This window comes from Ambystoma mexicanum, chromosome 7p, assembly GCF_040938575.1.
Source record: "Ambystoma mexicanum isolate Mex_15411 chromosome 7p, UKY_AmexF1_1, whole genome shotgun sequence".
NCBI classification, from domain to species: Eukaryota; Metazoa; Chordata; class Amphibia; order Caudata; family Ambystomatidae; genus Ambystoma; species Ambystoma mexicanum.
In genome coordinates this window covers 35,098,726-35,117,866 of record NC_090939.1, presented here as the reverse complement: position 1 = coordinate 35,117,866, position 19,141 = coordinate 35,098,726, and the positions used below count along the sequence as shown (strand labels likewise).

General features: G+C 44.8%; 1 long non-coding RNA gene across 2 annotated transcripts in view; it reads right to left on the bottom strand.

The window, feature by feature from the left end:
• Positions 1–19,141, bottom strand: part of LOC138526497 (uncharacterized) — a 283,317-nt gene that overhangs the window by 215,233 nt on the left and 48,943 nt on the right. For both annotated transcript variants that reach the window (XR_011283584.1, XR_011283586.1), the window contains exon 2: positions 3,904–3,980. This is a non-coding gene — a long non-coding RNA (uncharacterized lncRNA). The remainder of the gene's footprint in view (positions 1–3,903; positions 3,981–19,141) is intronic.

The window sequence follows — 19,141 nt, the reverse complement described above, 5'->3', positions numbered from 1 at the left end:
CCCACTGATCTGATCACATTGATCTAGGCTTTTATAACTGATATGATGCCTATGTAACCCTCTATTGTTGCTTTTGTAATACATTTTGTATTTTGTCATACTCTTATGTTTGGATGCAGTTCATGTTCTGAATCATTTGTGTTGATTTTATGTTTTGCAAGGCCCTACAGGTACTCTTTCCTTTATAGTTGTACAGATACCCCCCTCCAGTCTTTACAATGAAACCTTTCAAATCCAACCCAAGAGAATCCACATGCGGAGTACCATAAGGATCATCCTTCTCCCCATTATTATTCAACATCTACCTATCTCAACTAATCAAGATCATCAAAAGACACGACCTCACTTGCTGCAACTACGCTGATGATACACAAATAGTCTACAAAATACAAGACAATCAAGAGGAAAATACAACTGCCTTTGTGATATATGCAATTCTCCTATCTCAAACTCAACCCATGCAAAACAGAAATAATGATCATCACAAAAAACAACCACTACATCCCTTGGCCAAGGGAACTCCGTACAACCCCAGCCCCATCGTCGTCTGTAAAAAACCTGGGTGTCCTGATGGACAACAAAGTTACTCCAGAGCCACATGTAAATGCTCTACTCAAGAAATGCTTCTTTCCCCTGCGAGCAGTAAAAAGGAACCAACCATTCCTGTCATTCGCCAACAGAAAATTTACCGTCATCACTCCTGTCATGTCCAGAGTATATTACACCAGTAGCCTGTACCTGGGTATGCCTGAACGACTTGTAAAAAATCTACAAGGCATACAAAATGCAGCAGCCAGATTGCTCCTCAAGCTACCCCGAAGAGAACACATCACACTAGCGCTCTAAAACACTACATTGGCTATCAATAAAACAGCGAATCAAATTCAAATCAATGTGCATCACGCACAGAGCAATCCACAACCAAGGCGCAGAGTTCCTGAGAGACAAATTAAGCCTACATCACCCAACAAGGACACTCAGATCAAGCAACAACATATGCTTGGAACTGAAACCCTACCCTACAACATAGGAAAACTCTGACTATCTTCTTTCTCTCACCTCGCACCAAAAACCTGGAACGACTTACCAGAGAACAGACATAACACAAGATCACCTACTATTCCGAAAACCCTGGCTCTTCACTGCATAACTAGAAGAACGCCCTCTGGGGTATATACACAGCTGAAACAATGATGAGTGAAGAAAGCGATCCTGGATCCCACTAAGCAACCTACTACAAACAGAATCTAAGACCTTCTACGACACACCAAAATTACCAACTGAGAGATAGTTCCAACAGAATGAAACTAAAGATTGAATACACAGCTAGTCCAGGATGGAATGACGAGGACGATTTATCAATAGCACCCGGGCCTCCAAATTACACACAAGCACCAACAGACCACCAAGGGAATAGATAGCAAGGCAGTAGGGGATTGCTAATGTACAGCACTATTACCAGAGAGGGGATTACACACCCTGTCCCATTCCACTAAGTTCAAATACAACACAGCCGGGAATGCGCCACGCTGTCAATCTCAACTATTAGATGGACAAGAAAGGAAAGTGGCAATTAAGCTTATCTACAGGAATGCTAGTTAAATAGAACAAGATCTGCAAGGACTAGGATATATAACCTACTAACTCAAGCTCAAATCTGCATACCTAATGCACCCAAAAATCCACACAACCATTTCTCGTCCAGCAAACCGCACGCTCTTCACCACACTGCAACAACAACAAACAAACAACACATAAACCACACCAACAGCACACGAGGTCTTGCATCGGTCTGATATTCACACCAAAACTCAGCATACAGTGAACACCGAACTGTAGCCACCAACTGCACACCACTTCTCTCACTTTCATACTTCCTCTTCACCCGACTAACCTAACCCGCCCGCCTTCTTGTTTTATAGATCCGCCTGAGCGCCTGGGGACTAACTCCATTGGTGACGTGCACAGTATAAATACCTTTTAACATTTAACTCATACTGTGCACTTGACAGGCTACAAAACAGACACATCGGAGGTTCCAGGGCACTATAACCTTCACCCACACATTTCACTCACTTCCTCCGCGTCATCTGTCTCCAAGGTTTCCGCCCTCGTTTTAAACTATAATGGAGCCGTCCTAGCACCTTGAAATACAAATCACATGATTGTCCCTTCAAAAATGCACCATGTCCATCTTCTTTGAGCATTTCGAGACTGACACCTGGTGTCATGGAATTCAGGGATCTAAGGGCTCAGTCAGTTATATGGGCTATAACTCGTGGTCACTTGGGAATGGGCCGGATCATGCTTTGGCCAAAGTGAGATAAAATGCACACCAGGCGCCAGCCTCTGATCGTGGCCTTGTGGGGCACATTCCTTTTGGGTGAAAGATACATCTTTGCAACACTTTCAAGAAAAAAGAATAAACTGTGCGGCGGGTGGGGGTGCAAATTGTCCTCATGCGAGCTTGGGCATGACTGGGGATTTCTGTAACCTTGTGGATTTGTGCCTAGTGCATGTTACAGCACAAGCCTTCTCTACTATCTGGGATTATTAATATCTACCCAACATAGCAATGCCGCCCGCACCTTGGGCCACACAATATGATAGGTTATTTATAACGCGCTTAATTCCCAGAGGTTTCTAAGCACGGACCCGGGGAATGAACCTGCGTTGCTCTGTGTCGTCTTGCTTCCAAGGCAAGCACGTTGCCCCTGAGCTATCCTCCAGAGACAATTAATACATTATAATTGATTATATTAGCATAGGATCCTGCCTGACGGGAAGGCGTCCCTTTCACTGTCCCCCCTCCCGCCTGGTTCATCAGTACCTCGAATGCCACTTGTCTCACTTTAAAGATCCTAGGGTGAGAGGGGGGCTGCACCCTCCAACCATTCCCCCATTTCGTTACTTCTACAGTAACAAACTCTTTATTGTTTCTACGCTCCCACTCCCTAGTTTTTACGTCCACATATGGCTTATTCCTTTTTACTGGCACCCATACCCTGAACACTGATCGCAAACCTCCCCCCCATGCGCATACTCTTCAGGTGCACAAGTCATATAAATACAACTGTGGTCAAAATTGAGGTCGTTTTTGGGGGTCAACCTCTTCGGTCTTGCGCCCTTTTATTAGAAAAATTGCAATTTGCAGGTGTTGCGTCGGTGTGAAGACAATGCCGGAGGAACCACTACCTCACCTCTGAGGTTTTTAGTAAAATTTGTACTAGGTTTTCACACGGTGACTGCGCCACACTTGTTGGTTGTTAGAAATAATAGGACAACTATGAATAAAAGTATCAATTCATGTATCTCCCGTAGGAGAGCCCTTTTTTATTGACACAGGTTTCGGCTCAATCAGAGACTTTCTCAAAACAGGGCATAATCATAAACACATCCATTATAATGTTTCCCATATGTGGATGTGCAAGATGACGGTCTCTCTCGTAAGTCACTGGGTTTCAATCCCACCTAAAAAGTGCAGCGTGACATGTGTTTTGGCTCAACCAGAGCCTTTCTCAAAAGGGGGCATGATCATAAACACTGAATCAATGATGAACCAAGATATCAAAAGTTATATAAAAGAACACAAAATATTTTTTCCCTATACAGACAGAGTGAGGAGGGATACAGGTCGGATTATAAGGGAAGTTGAAAAATAAAAATGAAAATAAAAGAAGAAAAAAAGAAAAAAGAGAAAAAGAAATAATTACAAATGGAACTTAAAAACAAACATGTTTAAATGTCACATGCCAAAGTCATGGTAAATATCTCAGAAACTTTCTGATTACTTAATACTGTCCATTAAATGTTGAATTATTTGCTAATACTTTAATGGAAAATGGTTTCATAGGTAAAGGCAAAACGAAATTCAATTTGTAAATCTAGAACACAATCTCTTACCATCCATTATAATGTTCCCCATATGTGGATGTGCAAGATGACAGTCTCTCTCGTAAGTCACTGGATTTCAATCCCACCTGTAAAGCATGGTGTTCATTTGTTTATATATTTTTACACGCAATGTCATTTGTCCTCCTGTGCGTAGTGCGTGTTATTAAAAATTCTTATAACAAGGCTTGTACATGCTTTTTTAATTACGAAATCTAATAAGTCATTATGCATAATTTACATTCTGCGATTATTTAAAAAGCGCATGTTAATCCCTTAGTTTAAGTGATTTTTAATAGGTTCAAACAAACTTCCCCTATTTCAAAAATCTCCTATCTCTACCATCAGGGGCACCACATTCATGTAAATTACAAAAAGAGATATGTCCAATATTGTTAAAATGAATCCTAGTATTCTCATAGAACAGGTCTCTCTCTCCAAATGATGATCCGGCACTAGTATCCTGAAATAATGGATCCAGTGCAATATGTAACAGTATTTATCACTGATAATTTATTAATAATCATAAACATTTATAAATTCTATAAAGACCCTTACATAACACAGAGTGGCTATGTCTAATGGATAGAAATCACTTCATTTTTCATAAAACTACAAACATTAAATCAATAAACAGACACTGATGACAATACATTACAACATCACACATAATAAACGTGTCATAAAAACACATATTCCCAACATGTTTCAGTTCTTCTTGCACTTGAATGGCTGAACTTTCTTCAGGGGAAACATATTTTTCTAAAAAAGATTTCTTCAACACCGTTTGGTAGGGGTCAAAAAGCATCAACAATCAGATGCCATAAAAACCTGCAACATAAAAGAGAGAGGGGGAACCTTGTAATCTAAAAGATACCAACAAAGTACCACAGTTACTCCCTTCACCAACTGTAAAATAAAACAGTGCGAAGAAACCACCAACCATCACCACGAAAAAGGGGGCCTAATAGTGCACCTTCTTCCCAAAATGTGAATTTCAAACTAGAAGTACCTTCGACTGGTACTCCATCACTCGCGAAGTCTTCATATAGATTCGCCTATAGCCCCTTCAATCAGGCTATTATTTATCTTAATGGTCCATTAGTCACCAAGGAATTTTTGATAACTGGAAAACAGTAACATCACAAATTAAAAAGCATCTCATCATACAGGCTGTCGCCTGACACTGTCTATACATGTCTTGTTGCCTTGGGTACCTGTTGGGTCCTAAGGATGACATTGGCAACACCGGTAGAATTGTCGGATAAACACCTTCCTATGCCCACATGGAAAGTACCAATAGCACTGATGGATTATATCTGCAACAGAAATGGGGAACACCCCTCACTATCCCCACCAAATCTTTATGCACTCTTATAAACACGCCACAGGGTACATTCAGTATGTTTACCTGCTAGCTTAGTTTCTGATGCACATGTGGCATTTCCATATGATTCCAACTTCTTTAGTCGTCACGTGGGACATATACGACCCAAACAGGGTAGAACACTGTCTGTAATGACATAGCAACACACGCCGGAGAGCCATCAATATGATGTAATTATAACCTCCCAAGACCACCACAGTTCCATACAGGCTGTTACCACTACAAGCCCTAGAGCGTTCTTCGTACCAATGGGAAAAATACGACTAAGTCCCCGAGCACGGCAATCTATTCGCCTTTCTTACAAACAGGAACGGAACCTCCATGGTACATCTACTGAATCCTACTCATAATATACACAGCTTGTCTACTTCTATCTTAACCACCATACCTATTTGGAGCAAACCCTGACTCAATACAGGCACTCACCCATGTCTTGATGCACTGGCTGTCAAGGTACAACACTGCCTAACAGCGTATACCGACCGTCTAGCGGTCACTACTTTCAGCAACTCCAACATCCACTTTGAATCGGCCGACGGCATAGAAAGCGGACTTAAACGCATTTTCATGCCGGTCACCATCTTGGAACAAGTTTTACGTATGTCCTGAAGTAGCCTGGGTAAAAAATCACACTCCGACAACTACAACTGCAGACGAGCTACACCAATGTAAGCATGCACTCCACATTAAATATAATGCAGTGTGTGTGCTCAATATGCCTATCAATTGCTCAACAACGAAAAGTCAAACTCCCAAGACATTTTTAGGAGTATACTGTAACCTAAAAGGTTCCACTCTTAGAAAGGGGATGGTGCACTTCAAATTAATTCCTACGGATACACAGTATTGAAGGAATCTTATTACAGGATTTACCTAATGATGCCTCCCCCATAGTCTGGTATGCACTGTAAAGAGGCAAAATTCATAATCCTGAAGGACTGATTTCAATATACATCAAGTGACAAGCTTTTTACTACATCTATGCATACATGATGATATGCACAAAGCCAAATACAATGTACATACATTGCTCCAGATTGTATGAGGTCACTAATTAACAATTCCAATAGTTATTTACAAAGAAGGTACATATTAACAACTTCACAGATGAACCTGGTGCCAGTCCAATCCTCATTCAGGCCCGCTACATGACTTTGTAACTTGAAAATCAATTTTTGTTCAAAGTTTATCAATTTCTGATCGATTTCAGCTTTATTAGTACCTTCAATTCCTTTCAAAATTACCCAACTCAAGTTTATATGATTGTGTTCTTTTTCTATGTAGTGTTTGACCATGGGAGCTGCTTGAACCTTATTTTTAATACAACTCTGATGTTCAATCAGTCGAGTTTGACATTTCCTGTTTGTTTTCCCGATGTAATGTAACCCACATGGACATGTGATCATGTAGATCACATTCTGTGTGTTACAATTAGTCATTCCACTCATTTTCCAGAGTACATTAGGATTAATCTGAATTGACTTGGTCTTCTTCGTGAATTCACACATGACACATTGGCCACATGGAAAATGTCCTGTGACCGTGGGCAATCCGCACAGTGTCGTCTGCCTCATTGGCATAACTGATGTTTCAGTTACATCATTCCTGATTAGGATGTTCCTCAAATGTTGGCTCTTCTTGAAAGCCACCATAGGGGGTAGTATATCTTTATTATTATACACTTTCTTCCAGGTTTTACTGATGATCGTTTTGATTTTATACGACAGATTAGAGTAGGTGTTAACAAAAACCGCCCCCACTTTCTTCTTTCCATTAAGGCCTCCCTATTATTGTTGTAGGACCTTTGCATAGTAATTTCTGCGTAAGCACATTCACACTCTGGCTGAAGTCTTCTTTTAAACTGCTGTTTCTCTTTAGCCTTAGAAATTGGCCAAAGTGTAAATTTGATTTCATATGGTTATGTAAGGGTCTTTATAGAATGTATAAATGTTTATGATTATTAATAAATTATCAGTGATAAATACTGTTCCATATTGCACTGGATCCATTATTTCAGGATACTAGTGCCGGATCATCATTTGGAGAGGGAGACCTGTTCGATGAGAATACTAGGATTCATTCTAACAATTTTGGACCGATCTCTTTTTGTAATTTACAATCCCGTAGATTAAAACACGTGCGTGGGAGTGAGCAATTGCATTATAGCCTGACGTGCCAGTTTCACGGCATTTAAACACAAAAAGGGAAATCATAGTGTATTACGAATTGTCCTACACACCATGCCCATGTTCGTCACCTACATTTATAGTCTGATCTCTGTAAATTGTTAAGCTAAACATTGCGAATGTTGAGTTCATGGTACCAACCCCACGTTCTAGTATTTGTTTTAAAAGCGTCCCAACATGGCCCAAAATACTTTAAATGCCACGGATTACTTTCCGTCAGAAATCTAAGGGCTTACCTAAAAAGTGCAGCATCCATGGCACTCGCGTCGGCTCGAACAGTGAGAAACGCTGAGTCGAGTGCCACGTAGATGTTCGTAGATGTTTATACTAGTTTTCATAGTTACAGGCCGAGTCCCTCATTTCTTTCTAGCTCCGTATTCAAACTGCCACCGTATTTTGGGTTCTAAATCATGTGTTGGAGGCATTTTAAGGACAAAACACCCACAAATTCAATATAAGTTGCTGGATTGAGGTTTTCAATAACAGATGAATCTGCGAATCTCAGTAAAAAATGGGCTTGGGGAACTAGAAGAATACAGAATAAGAATGAACATCAATGAACTAGGTGTGGAATTTACAGGTCAGAGCAGCAACTAGATAAGGTAACTCCACCTACTTGATGTTTCTTTGGTCGTCGGAACATTTCACAAAATCTGGGCCCACCATTTGCAATTTCACACTGTGTGCCTTGAACGTTCCTTTTATTCTGCATAGCGCAAGATGAACCAGGCATTGTGCCGCTATAATTGGGACTGCTTGTGGCACTAACACCTTGGGAGCCCCTGATGCATGCAGAATGAGTGAACACACATAACAGCTCCCATTTACAGCATTTCTCCCCACACCACTCATATCTGAGTACCATGATTTATAGAATTTGAGTTGATGAATCATACGTGTCATACTTTCGTAATGCTTTTCTTTTCATTCTTCTATACACCTTCTCAAAGATAGTCGATTTAGTAATACTGTCAGAGATACAATTATACCTTTCCATAGAGGCAGACAACCCTCTACTTATAGTAACAAAATTGTTCTCAGCTTCCTTCACAGATATAACCGGCATATTGGAGTCATTGAATCAGTTTCCATTATTACTATTCATATTTACATTAGTACTGATATATGTAACTTCACTCGCGTTACTAACACTTTTCCATTTGGATAATATACAATCCTATTTCCCCCATTCGCCCCCTTTATAGGTCCTCCTCCCATAATACCCTCCCCCAATAGACCCCCAGTAGTACGAGCAATATCACACACAATCCTCCAGCAAGTGCTGACCAACAATAATAGATATATGTCCACAATGTTTCTATTGCATCTCCACGCCTCGGCTCCCTGCTAAAGAAAATATGTACATGAGTTACATCCATCTTCTTTTATCTTGCAATAGCAGCACAGACACACAAGACAACAAAAAGGGAGAGATGTACACCGTACAAAACAAAAGGGAAATGTGAGGGAAAAAAAGAGAGAGAGAAAGGGAGAAAGCGTTCCCAAAGAAAGAAAAACATGGAGCTAGCAGCAGAATCTTGCCACTGGAATGTGCCACTATGCCTGTATCTCCTCTGGACAGGACGGTAAGGTGCTTGGGGTACAAGTACTGTTTACCCCTGTTCTCAAGACAACTGATGCATCACTGTGCTCTCTGGAGGTGCCCTACGAACATCCGAGAAGTGGACCCAATAGCATAATTCCTTAACTTTTACTGCAAGGGGAGTACAAAACACCACAAGAAATGTGTGCCATTATCTGACCTTAAAACCTTGCACACACCCCAGCGTGGGAACTGTCCAGCACTAGAAACCTTGCAGCACACTTAGCATCCGGGTTGCACATGGCCCTGCTTCCACCCACCTTGAGAAGGGACGGACCACCACAATGAGGTACCTTGATCCATTGCAACGCTCCCCCATTTCGGCGTAATCTATATGTAACGCACGGAATGGCCGAGTAGGGTGGGACAAAGTGCCCTGAAATGTTCGTGGTGTCATCTCTGTGCTGAAACTTTGACATGTGGTGCAGCGGATGACCATTTCAGTGATGCTTTCCTCGATATTTGGTGTGAACCAGTCCTCCTCTATGTCTGCGGCTATGTTTTGTTTAAAACTATGGTACAGATAGTGCAATTAGTCAAATGCTACTGCTAGCAATTCCGTGGCCATCACTGTCTTCCCCAAGCTCTCCTGTCTCCATAACAGATCTGTCGGAGACTGCTTACATCCTCTCTGTACTGCTTACATCCTCTCTGTAATCACAACACCTTCTCCCTCTCAGAAAAGAACCAGCTGACATGTGTAGAAAATGTGCCCTTCCTTGCAGCTTGATAATCTGGGCGATGGGCAATGTAGTATAAGACACTGGGCACTCATCTGTCGGTGGGGCAGCCACAACATACTCACTTCCAATGGGAGAGACTGTCATGATGCCTACCCCCGGAGCACCAGGCCAGGCCCAGCATCCCCGGGAGCAGGCATCATGCCCCCGGGTAAAAGCCCAGCGGCCCCTTATAGGGGCTCTTTGGACTCTGTCCTGGCGCCTTTGGCGCCAGGCTCATGTTGGACATCAGTCCTGGCGCCATAGGCGCCAGGCTCATAAAGGAAAGTGTTTGGTGCACTTACCTGATGCAGACCATGCTGCATACTCACCTGATGCAGACCATGCTGCATGAAGACCCAAGCCAAATGAGGCTTAGGAGGGACTATTTTACTGAAGGGACTATTTTGTTACTTGGGTGGGGCTGTGGAAGAATACTTACCTGGGACTTCTTCCAAGGCTATTTAAGCCACGCCCGGACAGCCACACGTGCTTCGCGTTGTTCTGCATCCCAGCAGCTGAACGCTCACCGTGTCTGCTCCTGCACCTGGACTCCAGCCACGCCCGCCTCGAACCTGGAACACCTGTAAGGAAAGAAGAGAAGAAAGGTGAAAACCAAGAACTTATTCAAACTTCTTACCTGCATCCGGAATCTTCACGCCAGCATTCTTGAAGAAAGACTTCCATTTAAAAGCATTGCGTTGCTCGCTGCAGCGCCGCGCTTCACTCACCTGTCCTCGAGACATCTCCCGGCTCCATCGTGGCTGTCAGCACCGGTCGCCACATCTCTGCACCTAGGGGAGAGAAGAAGAGACAAAAGGTGAGCAGAGGGAACACAGGAGGAAAGCCGAATTTTCAGCCATAATACTTACCTGCTTTTCTTGGTGAACCATTCCACATTTCGGGTCGGCGCCGCTTCGTTGGCAGGTACTGCACCCCGGCCCCTATGGGGAAAGGACAAAAGACATTACTGGGGAATTATAAAGACATTTAGAGGGGTCACCCTCATCACTAACTCACCTGATTTTACCATCGGCAATTTAACCCCTCAACGCATCGCCTTCGTTCTGCACCTGAAATAAAGGACAGATCACAGGTTAGGAAGACAACATAAAAAGAGGCTCACACTTGAACTTTTGAATGTTCATACTTACGTCGTATCGCTCCGAAAAGTCAAGTGGATTTTGCCAGCGCCATTCTGAAAACCAGTGAAGTAACTGGACGAACGCACGCCCCTGCACCAGAAGCAGGGTGGAGAGTTCATCCTTCCAAACCATAAGGTGAGCTTAAACCGGGGGTTTTGGAGGAAGTCAGAGAAGACCGAAGGGGGAAAGGGGGGAGCAAGCACACTATTCTGCAGACAGTTAATCCCCTTTCTCATCTGCAGAAGGATATTCCTACGGGCCAGACAAGCAAGATTTGGGGGTCCTGTTCAATCGGTGGTCTGAGTTCTGCGCATCACGCTTGAAGAGGCCACAGCAACCCAGACTAGACCAGCGCCTCCGTGGGAGCCAGGTGAGCGTTACAGAAGGCGAAGCCATCCTACAAATTCCCACCCAGGCGCTATGGAAACTTCTGAGACTGACCAGTTGGCCCAACTACTGGGGGAATTACGGGCCGAAGTACACGCCGCTCGTCAAGAGACTAATGCTCTCAGGAGGGAAGTGATTGTAACAAAAGAAAGAGCTGATGACCTGGCTAGACAGCTTTTGCAAGGTCAAGCTGGACAAACTCTTTTACCCGGTTCCGGGGGGGAACCCCGCTCCTATGCTTTCCAGTAACCCGGTGCAGATTAATCTACCTGGAAACATGCTGCTGGCCACACCCAAACGCTTTGCTGGGGACCCCAAATGATTCGCCGTACTCATGAATCAGTGTCGTTTGCATTTCCTATGCAGACCTGGGGCCTTCCCTAATGACCAGAACAAGGTAGCCTTTGTATTGTCATATCTCAGCGGCAGTGCTGCCGATTGGTCAGTTCCACTGGTAACTCAAGATGACCCGATTCTTCGTGATTTTCAAGGATTTCAAGCAAGCATGGAAAGGTTATTTGCTCGTCACTCCCATGGGCAGGCTCTGGATGACGAACTTCTATCTCTGCGGCAGGGCAATCAAGACCTCCTATCCTACATTGCAACCTTTCATAGATTTATTGTGGAAACTGGGTGGCCAGAGGATAAAAGAATCATGTTATTTTATCGAGGTCTACACAGAGAACTTAAAGATGTCCTGGCCCAAGTTGTAAATCTGCCCCAAGAATGCTCAGAATATATAGACTTAGTGGTCTAATTGGATCACAGACTGCAAAACAGAAAAGCAGATCGGTCCAAGTTTGAGACCCGGGTGTTGGTCAAGACCCACGCTAACCTCAAGGGGGCTGAAGCCTCTGAGCCAATGCAAATTGGAGGGGTTAAAGGACCTCTAACTCAAAAGGAACATGAAAGAAGATGGCAGATGCAATTATGTCTTTATTGTGGGTCCTCTGGACACTTTCTACGAGATTGCCTGGCAAAGCCGCCCAAGAAGGTGGTAGGAGCCGCTGATAAAATCCATGAAAACTCTGTATTGGGAAACGACCACGCCTGACAAGCGTAGGGGTCCGCATGCCGAGCTTGAAAACGAACTCTCAGACCTCGCATTTCATTGTGCCAATGGTCCTCGTAGATCCGGAACAGCTTAAGCGGTTGCATGCAATAAAGGCATACATCGATAGTGGGGCTATAGGAAACTATGTGGATCGTGAATTGGTCTCCAGGATTAACCTCCCTCTGCGTCCTAAAACCAGCAAAGATGTCATCACCACAGTTGATGGAACCGAAATTGCCTCTGGACCGGTAACACATTCCACATCTGAGGTGACACTTGTAGGTCCGGACGGCCATCGGGAGGCAGTTGTGTTTGATGTAATCAAGGCTCCACAGTTTCAGGTTATTCTCGGAATCCCTTGGTTAGAGACACATAATCCTCGAATTGATTGGCGAGCGAAGAGAATAACCTTCCCGGAGTGTGCACAAACCTGCTACCCAGAAAATCTGAAGATCAGTCCTCTGTCTCCATGCAACTACCTCCGGAATACCAAGACTTTCAGGATGCCTTCCAAAAGGAACAGGCCAACACGTTACCTCCTCACAGATCATACGATTGCCAAATCGATCTGCTGCCTGGTGCACAACCCCCTTGTAGCAGGATTTATGCCCTTACTGAACCGGAGAATCTGCATTTGAGGCAATATTTAGATCAATACCTAGCCAATGGTTTCATTCGCCCGTCAAAGTCTCCGGCATCCTCGGCTTTGTTCTTAGTGCCAAAAAAAGAAGGCGACCTTAGAACTTGTATCGATTACCGCGCATTGAACCAGATAACTGTTAAAAATCGTTACTCTCTGCCTTTGATCCCTGAACTCCTTGACCAGGTGAAGGACGCTTGCGTATACACCAAGTTAGATCTCCGGGGGCCTTATCATCTGATATGAGTAAAAGAAGGCGACAAATGGAAAACGGCCTTCCGTACAAAATATGAACTATTTGAATACCAGGTGATGCCTTTCGGGTTGTGCAACGCGCCTGCTGCCTTCCAATTCTTCATGAACGATGTCCTTCGGGAACTCATCGATGTCTGTGTTGTCGTGTATATCGAAGACATTCTGGTGTACTCCTCTTCGGAATCAGATCACAGAAAACATGTCAGGGCCGTCCTAGAGAAATTGCGCCAGCACAAACTGTTTGCAAAGCTGGAAAAATGTGTTTTCCATACCACCGAAGTTGAGTTTCTTGGATTCATCCTGACACCTAAAGGGGTCCAAATGGACTCACGGAAAGTGGATGCCATCCTCAAATGGCCATCACCTAGTTTGGTGAAAGGTGTCCAAAGCATGCTTGGTTTTGCCAATTTTTATCGCAGGTTTATCCCGGAATTTTCATGGGTGGTGCAACCCATCACTGCACTCTTGCGGAAAAATAAACATTTTGAATGGACTGAGGAAGCGGAACTGGCCTTTCAGGAATTGAAAGCTAAATTTACGTCCGCACCTATTTTGAAACACCCGCGTCCCGATTACCCATATATAGTCGAAACCGACGCATCCAGCTTAGCCATGGGAGCTGTCCTGTCTCAGAGAGACCCCGAAACCAACCAACTGCACCCCGTAGCATTTTGGTCCAGAAAGTTCTCGCCACCGGAGGTAAATTATGCAATCACCGATAAGGAATTATTAGCCATTAAGTCCGCCTTTAAGGCTTGGCGGCATTATCTTCTTGGCGCCAGGCATACCATCACCGTGATCACTGATCACCGAAATTTACAATATTTAAAAACTGCCAAGGCACAGTCTTCACGACAGCTCCGATGGGCTTTGTTCTTTGCTGAGTTCGATTTTGTAATCACTTACCGTCCCGGCTGTAAGAATGGCACCTCGAATTGGAATGGGAGAAATGGACACAAACTCAGAACCTGTGCCGATAATTCCCGAACAAAGAATTTTGGGGATAACCACCTTACAAACCCTTGAAGACATTCAAGCACGGGTAAAACAATTCCTGGACTCTTCAGCCTTGCAGGATTGGATCAAAAGGGGGTCTTACTTTTCAGTCAACGATGGCTCACCTTACTTCCAAGGACGCTTATTTTTGCCAGAAAAGGAATTGCAAGAACTGGTTATTACCCGTCATCATGATACTCTGATGGAAGGACATCATGGCATTGCCAAAACAGAGGAAAAAATTAAACCACAATTCTGGTGGCCTTCCTGGTGAAAGGATATTAAATCTTTCGTGATGTCCTGTGGAGTTTGCGCCCAAAACAAAGGTCAAAAAACAAAACCCGCCGGTGTTCTTCAACCCTTAGACATTCCACCAGCACCTTGGCACACCTTGTCACTAGATTTTATCACGGACCTGCCCTCTTGTAATGGATACAATACTATTCTGGTTGTGGTGGATTTATTTTCCAAGATGGCCCATTTTATTCCGTTGAAAGGATTACCTTCAGCTTTTGTTCTTGCCAAGGAATTCCTCGAAAATATCATCCGTTTGCATGGATTCCCGTCCATACTAGTCTCCGATCGGGGAAGCCAGTTTATTTCTCATTTTTGGAAAAAGTGTTCTCAACTGGCACAAATCGATGTAAGACTCTCAACCAGCCACTACCCACAGACCGATGGTCAGACGGAGAGAATGAACCAGACCCTTGAACAATATCTACGATGTATGTTGCACCAATCGGAGGGTAATTGGAAGGATATTTTATGGGTGGCTGAATATGCATACAATAACTCGATACACTCTGGCACTGGTCAGAGCCCCTTTTATACCCTATATGGACATCACCATCGTACTTCAGACTTGGACTCACCTTTGAGCCTTGAAATGCCCGCAGTGGACCATTTGCATTCTACGATTACTCAAGCCTTCAAGGATGCAACTGCACACTTACAACATGCGAAAGGGAAATACAAAAAGAATGCGGATCTGCATCGAAGAGAGGCGCCTCCATACCAAATAGGGGATCAAGTATGGTTGGCTACCCAACACTTATCGCTCAAGGGACCTCGGACTTTTAATCCAAGGTATTTAGGCCCTTACTCGATCAAAGCTATAATTAACCCAGTGGCAGTCAAGCTAGATCTACCAGCTAACATGTGGATTCACCCCGTTTTTCATGTGTCACCTTTGAAACCAGTGCAACCAGGAACCAGATTAATAAAGCCACCAGGACCAATCCAGATAGATGGGGAGCCTGAATTCGAGGTGAAGAACATTTTGGATTCTAAGATCTCAAAATCAAAACTTTTCTATCTAATTGATTGGAAGGGGTACGGGCCTCAGGAAAGGTCTTGGGAACCCAGCGACCACGTACATGCACCTCGGCTAGTAAAAAGGTTCCATCGGAATTTCCCAAACAAACCGAAACCTCCAGAGGGAACGACCTTGGGAGGGGCCTTGGGGGGGGTGCTGTCATGATGCCTACCCTCGGAGCACCAGGCCAGGCCCAGCACCCCCGGGAGCAGGCATCATGCCCCCGGGTAAAAGCCCAGCGGCCCCTTTTAGGGGCTCGTTGGACTCTGTCCTGGCGCCTTTGGCGCCAGGCTCATGTTGGACATCAGTCCTGGCGCCAGGCTCATAAAGGAAAGTGTCTGGTGCACTTACCTGATGCAGACCATGCTGCATACTCACCTGATGCAGACCATGCTGCATGAAGACCCAAGCCAAATGAGGCTTAGGAGGGACTATTTTCCTGAAGGGACTATTTTGTTACTTGGGTGGGGCTGTGGAAGAATACTTACCTTCTTCTTCCAAGGCTATTTAAGCCACGCCCGGACAGCCACACGTGCTTCGCGTTGTTCTGCATCCCAGCAGCTGAACGCTCACTGTGTCTGCTCCTGCACCTGGACTCCAGCCACGCCCGCCTCGAACCTGGAACACCTGTAAGGAAAGAAGAGAAGAAAGGTGAAAACCAAGAACTTATTCAAACATCTTACCTGCATCCGGAATCTTCACGCCAGCATTCTTGAAGAAAGACTTCCATTTAAAAGCATTGCGTTGCTCGCTGCAGCGCCGCGCTTCACTCACCTGTCCTCGAGACATCTCCCGGCTCCATCGCGGCTGTCAGCACTGGTCGCCACATCTCTGCACCTAGGGGAGAGAAGAAGAGACAAAAGGTGAGCAGAGGGAACACAGGAGGAAAGCCGAATTTTCAGCCATAATACTTACCGGCTTTTCTTGGTGAACCATTCCACATTTCGGGTTGGCGCCGCTTCGTTGGCAGATACCGCACCCCGGCCCCTATCGGGAAAGGACAAAAGACATTACTGGGGAATTATAAAGACATTTAGAGGGGTCGCCCTCATCACTAGCTCACCTGATTTTACCATCGGCAATTTAACCCCTCAACGCATCGCCTTCGTTCTGCACCTGCAATAAAGGACAGATCACAGGTTAGGAAGACAACATAAAAAGAGGCTCCCACTTGAACTTTTGAATCTTCATACTTACGGCGTATCGCTCCGAAAAGTCAAGTGGATTTTGCCAGCGCCATTCTGAAAACCAGTGAAGTAACTGGACGAACGCGTGCCCCTGCACCAGAAGCAGGATGGAGAGTTCATCCTTCCAAACCATAAGGTGAGCTTAAACCGGGGGTTTTGGAGGAAGTCAGAGAAGAACGAAGGGGGAAAGAGGGGAGCAAGCACACTATTCTGCAGACAGTTAATCCCCTTTCTCATCTGCAGAAGGATATTCCTACGGGCCAGACAAGCAAGATTTGGGGGTCCTGTTTAATCGGTGGTCCGAGTTCTGCGCATCACGCTTGAAGAGGCCACAGCAACCCAGACTAGACCAGTGACTCCGTGGGAGCCAGGTGACCGTTACAGAGACCGGCTTGTACCGTTGTAACATACCCAGAGTTGGAATATATCATAACCTGACGCCCTTACGATGCTCTCAGCGCTTCGATGAGCGCCACAAGTTCTGCTGCTTGTGCAGAATAGTGTGTAGTCAACCTTTTCATGACCACCGTCTTGTTCTCGCCTCTTTCAAGTCGTACCACGGCTGCCTCTGTCTGTCTCTGTCCATCCTCCTGATCAAATGTGGATGACCCGTCAACAAAAAGTACCTCACCATCTGTCAATGCACAATCCCTTGCTTTGGGAGTGTTAGCCTCCTCCCCTTCATATGTGGCACAGTTGTGTGCCATCAAGTCCTCTTTCGTAGGCATATCTGTCAAGAAGGCAGCAGGATTCACCGTTTTACACCTAACCACATGAATATGGGGTTTAGCGATGATCATATCATATGCTGATGACCTCTGCGTAGTCAGAGTGGACTTCGATCTCTCTAAAATAGCAAACAAAGAATGTTCCACATACGTCACTGAACACCCCATTATGATTGTGTAACATTTCTCTATAGCAAATGCAGCGGCTGCTAATGCTTGTTTGCATGCAAACTGCCCTTGCATCACTGCATCCGGTGGATTATGGCCCACAGTGCTCTTGTGTGTTTATATTGCTTCAAGCTGACCATCAGAATGTGAAAACAAATAGAATTCCTGTGTATAGTCCAGGGTAGCCAGTACGAGTGCCGAACTGATGACTTCTTTTAAATTGTCAACTTGTCTGATCATTTCTGTTGTCCACAATAAATTGTGGTTCTTTGTTTTCTGTGCTTCCCTCAGGTCTTGCAAAAGTGGCCTTGTGTATGCCACGTAATCTAGGATCCAGGCCCTGAAGTAGTTAGACAGGCCCAGAGATTTCTGCATCTCTTTAACTGAGGCGGGTCTGGGGGTGGTGCGTACTAACGGCACCCTATCGGGTAGCACCCCTTTCGCCAATATGAACTGTCCCAAATAGATTTCTTCCTGCTGGCAATATTGTAGTTTAGCCTTATCGACCTTCCACCCCTTACAGGCCAACAATTGCAGGCGTATAATGGAGTCCCTTCGGCAACTCGCGTACTGGTTAATCGAGCTAGGCACCTGAATGTTCCCAAGATCGGCATGCAGTATTCCGTTAAATATACTTGCACTTTCCCAGTACCCTTGAGGTAATCTAGTATGTTCAAACCTCATCTGACACTGCGTAAATGACGTAAGGTACCTCCACTCCTCCACTCAGAATGGAGTAGGAATTAAGAAAAATGATTTTTCAAATCCACCACAGTGAAATGTGTAGCCTCCTTGGGCATGCTGCATAAAATTGTTGTGGGATTTTGAACCACTGGGGTCTCTCTCTGTACCACATCATTTAGGGGGCGCAAGACTTGGATCCTTCTCCAACTGCCCCCCCTTTGATTTTTTAACTGTATATATTGCTGTATTGCATGGGGATGTAGATGGTACGATAATCCCCTGGTCCAGTAGAGCCTGTATATTTTTTCTAATGCCTTCCTCTGCCTCTCTTGACAGTGGATATTGTCTTACCCGGGGCCGCACTGCACCTGGTTTTAGGGCTATACACACAGGTGTTGCATCTTTCAAGAAACCTACATCATGTGGATTTCTGGTCCACAACTGCAGCGGCACGTACTGCAAATCTTCCTCGAAGAATGGGGATGGAGTTACTATTGCCAGTAAAGGACACTGCACTCTTTGATACTGTATAATTATGTCACAAGGGATGCACATCCCCAGTATTATTTCCCCCTCTTTGTCATTATCCGCAAACAGTTAATTATCCATCACCTCCTTTAGCTGCACTGTTGGGTCTACACAGAGCACTGTGTGCCACTCAACACCCGTCCCTATCCACCCCTAATAGGACAATCATCCTGTCCGAAACTACCAACCCCTGCAGGTCCAGCGATAGAATCATTCCTGTCACCACCTCGGGGGAGTAGGTGGGCGAAAAACAGAATCAGTGGGCACG